The sequence below is a fragment of the Euphorbia lathyris genome, chromosome 5 (genome assembly GCF_963576675.1).
Source record: "Euphorbia lathyris chromosome 5, ddEupLath1.1, whole genome shotgun sequence".
NCBI lineage: Eukaryota > Viridiplantae > Streptophyta > Magnoliopsida > Malpighiales > Euphorbiaceae > Euphorbia > Euphorbia lathyris.
In genome coordinates this window covers 72,421,946-72,427,263 of record NC_088914.1, presented here as the reverse complement: position 1 = coordinate 72,427,263, position 5,318 = coordinate 72,421,946, and the positions used below count along the sequence as shown (strand labels likewise).

General features: G+C 34.8%; 1 non-coding gene across 1 annotated transcript; it reads right to left on the bottom strand.

Moving 5' to 3' along the window:
* Nucleotides 1-2,461: 2,461 nt before the first annotated feature.
* Nucleotides 2,462-2,568, bottom strand: LOC136231572 (small nucleolar RNA R71). Its single transcript, XR_010689945.1, has one exon. It is a non-coding gene; the product is annotated as a small nucleolar RNA R71 (small nucleolar RNA).
* Between the last annotated feature and the right edge of the window lie 2,750 nt (nt 2,569-5,318).

Sequence of the window (5,318 nt, the reverse complement as noted above, 5' to 3'; positions counted from 1 at the left end):
CCTAGTGTAGTGATATGTATGCACATGATTATGAATGAATGTATGTATATTTTCTCTTTCTTTTTTTTTCTTCTTTCTCCTTTTTTACATTGCTTCCCTCCTATTTTTCTTTACAGGGAGGCCTCCATTCTATGGGCCGAAGAGTACAGGAGGGTGTGGCGGCCAGGCGAGGAGAGTCACTACGGAATGATGACGCTTGTTAAGCCCAAAATATACCTAAAATATCATTAATATTTATATCATTTTTATTACAAATTTATGTTGTTTATATCTGTTTAGATTACTTTTACTTTCGAATATCTTTCTTTCTTGCAAGGTACCTAAATATTTGGTAAAATCCAAATAGGAACGAAAAAGGATCAAAAACAGAAGAAAAACCCTACAAAAGGAGTCAAAGACGACGTAAATCGAAAGCACCAAGTCGAGGACACGAACGAAAGCAAAGAAACGGAAAACTCACCAAGCCGCGACCGCGAATCCATCACCCGCGACCGCGACACGCGTGGTTTAGCCATTTCTCCCCTTCGTCCGTCGTTCAACTTAATGCTACGTCATTCACGGCCGAGGATTCCTATCCTCGGTAAGTGCAGAAAATTTACCAAATGCATTTTACACATGTTGAAATCCAAGAAACGCGTTCGTTCAAGTGGATAAAGACGTCCTTTCACAACGGACACGACTCTTAACCAACGGATACATCACTTCAAACACAACCCTTCAACATCTATAAATAAAGAGTTGATGTTGAGGAGTGAATATATGAAATGTTATAATATAGATATAGAATCAGAGCATAGAACTTATGTCGAAGTTCTAAGTAAAACATTTCGAGAGTTAGAAATTAGATTTTGTACAAAACAAGATGAGGTACACATATTGTTTATAGTTTAATTACAACTCAGTAGCATTTAGACATTGTTCCAGTTTTAGTTTGCATCATGGTAGTGGCCGACCGAATCCCTATTACGAAGTTACAGCGAGAAGATTGAGTAGAGTGTTCGCCCCTGAGCCTGACAACCTCTTAGAAAACCCAAGGAAAGGAACCGATCAAGCCGTTCACTTGCACGCCCTCGAAGAACTCGATGCTCCTTGTTCTCTGTAAACTTGTATCAATTTATATTTCATCTAATAAAGTCTGTTCTATTCGACAAATCGTTATGCAGCACTTATGGTAACCAATCCAATATAAGTGAGGCTGGTGTTTTCATTAATACGCAGTTGAATTCAAAATCATTACAAGGAAACTTTGTTGAACACTTAGGCAAATTATCATCTCGAAAGAGTTTTAATTTGAGTAAGGGCAACTATCCCGAAAGGGTTTTGTCGCGTTCAAAGCCAATTAATAGAGGTTCCGTCATTTATTTCATCATCATAATTGATACAAAGTTTAAGTTATTTTCTTTGCTTAATGCAAATGAATAAATTCATTCGTTTTTCTAAAAAGTTCTAAATGTTCTTGTTTTGTAAAATTCATCCTTAAATCAGAAGATCTTTCTAACAATCGATATATTCTAATATATAATCTTATTCCAGCATTTTCAAGTATTCAAAGTTCACAAATTCAATTAAACAAATTTCCTAAATTCAATTAAACAAATTTTCACTTTTCATTTACAATTAATAGTAAATCTAATAAGTTCGAAATTAATAATTCAAAAATAAGTTTTTTTTTTCGTTAAAAAACGTATCTCTGTGGGATCGATATTTTTATTACTACAAGCGAAACCGTGCACTTGCGGAAATCGCTCAACAAGTTTTTGGCGCCGTTGCCGAGGATACGCCAAAATTTTTGACAAAATTTTTATTTTTCGTATTTTATTTTCGAATATAGGTTTATACATTATTTTTATACAACTTTTATATTTTATTTATTTTCAGTTATATAACATATTTGTTTTCAATTTTGTTTTGAAGGTAGTTTGGCTCGTGTAACAATTTCAAGTTCATGCGCAGTTCGCGAAATTCGGGCACGCCACCAGACCCTTTTGATCCAGAAATTGAAAGAACACTTAAGAAAAACAAGAAAAACAACAAAAACAAAGACAAAACACCCTTAAAAACCAAAGTAGACCAGCCAGAAAATATGGCCGATCCACCGACACTTATGGATTATGTTAGGCCAGGAATGGCCGGTGTAACTAATAGTGTAGTTAGACCCCGTATAAACGCAAATCAATTTGAAATTAAGCCTGCTTTGCTTAATATGTTGCAAAACAACGTAACGTTTTATGGACTACCTAACGAAAACCCTAATGCACATTTGACAAATTTCTTAGAAATTTGTGATACTTTTAAAATTACTGATGTAACAGCCGAAGCAATCAAACTTCGCCTCTTTCCTTTCACTTTAAAGGATAAGGCAAAAATTTGGTTAACTTCTATGCCTGCTGCAACATTTGAAACTTGGGACCAATTAGCCCAAGCGTTTTTATCAAAATATTTTCCTTTAGCAAAAACCGCAAGAGTCATCAAAGAGTTGACATCTTTTACCCAAAATGATAATGAAACTCTTTATGAAGCTTGGGAACGTTTTAAAGAACTTCAACGTTTATGCCCACACCACCAACTGCCAGATGCACTTTTAATGCAGACATTCTATAATGGATTAAATCCTACGACTAGAGGTTCATTAGATGCTATGTCTAGAGGGTTATTTATGAAGAAGACGTCCGCCCAAGCAAGAGAACTTTTAGAGGAAATGGCAATCAACAACAGTATGTGGCCCGCAGAGCGTGGACATATACCAACGGCGAAACCATCATCCTCAGGTACATCATCGGTTAAAGGTATAATGAATCTTGATCCTGTAGCAATGTTACAAGCCCAATTTTCTGCCTTATCGCACAAAATTGATAAATTTATGGCACCATGTGATCCTAATGATCCAATCTAGAGAGACATTGATTACGAAGGTATGAATGAGATAGAACAGGTAAATTTTGTCCAAGGACAAAACCAAACTACTAATCCTTATTCTAATACTTATAATCCTGGATGGAGAAATCATCCTAACTGTAACTGGAAAGATGGTAATAATAATAATAATGCAAATGCTAATCAATATCGTGTAAATAATTATCAAAATCAAACAAGAGATACGATTAGCACTTTATCTTCAAAAATCGACAAATTTATAGATGCTATGAATGAAAAGGTAAGTAATCAAGACGATGGTTTTAAACGGATCGAAAGTAAATTCGACCAGCTTATCAAAAACCAATCATCTAGCATCCATAATTTGGAGGTTCAAATTGGACAACTTGCTAAATCAATTCCATCCCGCAAAGAGGGAAGTCTTCCCAGCCAAACGGAAGAAAATCCGAAAGAGCATGTTAAGGCTATCACTCTTTGTTCAGGGAAAAACTACTTAGGTCCGGAAATGCCCGGAAATTCAACTTTACCTGGAAATGATTTACCAAAATCCAAAGAAGATACGTTAAAACAAAAAGATACGCCAATTGACTCTAATCCAAAACCTTTTGTACCAAAACCACCTTTTCCACACAGGGTCCGAAATAAGGACCATGATAAACAACTTTTATCATTTTTAGACAAACTTAAAAATTTGCATATAAATTTAACATTCATGGATGCAATTACGCAAATTCCTAACTATGGAAAATTCTTGAAAGATTTAATTTCAAAAAAGATTAGTTGGGAAGGAATTTCATCCATTTCTCTTTCTGAAGAATGTAGTTCGATAGTATCAAGCAAATTACCTACTAAACTCAAAGATCTCGGATGCTTTACCATTCCGTGTACATTGGGAAATATGGAATTCCCAAGTTGTCTTTGCGATTTAGGAGCTAGTATAAACTTGATGCAATTGTCTATTTTTGAGAAATTAGGTTTAGAAGAAGACATCAAGCGTACCAATATGGTTTTGCAATTAGCGGATCAATCCACTAAAAGACCATATGGTATAATTGAAGACGTTTTGGTAAAAGTTGACAAATTTATTTTTCCTACTGATTTTGTTATCTTAGATTTTGCTTATGATGCTAATTGTCCGCTAATCTTTGGTAGACCATTCATGAACACGGGACGTGCTCTAGTTGATGTGTCGGAAGGAAAAGTAGTTTTACGGATAGGTGACGATAAGATCGAGTTCGATATGAATCAAGCGATGAAATATCCTATGGAGGATTTCGCTTGTATGAAACTTGATTTAGTTGAAGAATGTGTTAATGACATTGTTCAAAGAGAAGAAATAATAGAACCTATAATGGGTGAAGAATTAGAAGATAAGGACCCAGAGCCTTTGATTCGAGAAGATGGACCAGTTCCGCCTTCAGTAGTAGTTCCACCTAAATTAGAACTTAAAGAATTACCAAACCATTTGAGATACACTTTTCTAGGCGGAAGTGATACTATACCTATAATCATCTCGAACAAATTAACAGAAAATCAAGAAGAAAAATTGAAAGAAGTTGTTAGAAATAGAATAGGAAGTATGGGATGGCAAATTTCAGATTTAAAAGGAATTAATCCTAGTATTGTAATGCATAGGATTCACTTAGAAGAAGATAAGCCACCTAAAGCGGATAGACAAAGACGTTTAAATCCAAACATGAAAGAAGTAGTCAAAAATGAGATTACTAAACTTTTAGACAATGGAATCATTTATCCTATTTCAGATAGTGAATGGGTTAGTCCAATCCATTGTGTACCCAAAAAGGGAGGTATAACTGTAGTAAGGAATGATGAAGGTGAATTAATACCTACGCGAACCACCACCGGTTGGAGGGTTTGTATAGATTATAGGAACCTAAATAAGGCAACTAGGAAAGATCATTTTCCTTTACCTTTCATCGATCAAATGATCGAAAGGATAGCCGGTCATGCATTTTATTGTTTTCTTGATGGCTATTCCGGATTCTTTCAAATATATATTTACCCGGATGACCAAGATAAAACAACCTTCACATGTCCTTATGGAACATTTGCATATAGAAGAATGCCTTTTGGTCTATGTAATGCACCATCAACTTTTCAACGTTGTATGACTGCAATTTTTAATGATTTCATCGAAGATATCATGGAAGTATTTATGGATGATTTTTCAGTTTATGGAGATTCTTTTGATGCATGTTTAAAAAACTTAGATAAAGTTCTTTCTAGATGCGAAGAAACGAATTTAGTATTAAATTGGGAAAAATGTCATTTCATGGTTGACGAAGGAATTGTTTTAGGTCATAAAATATCTGAAAAAGGATTAGAAGTGGATAGAGCAAAAACTTCAGTAATAGAAAAATTACCCCCACCAACAACTGTCAAGGGAGTAAGATCATTTCTAGGACATGCAGGTTTTTACAGAC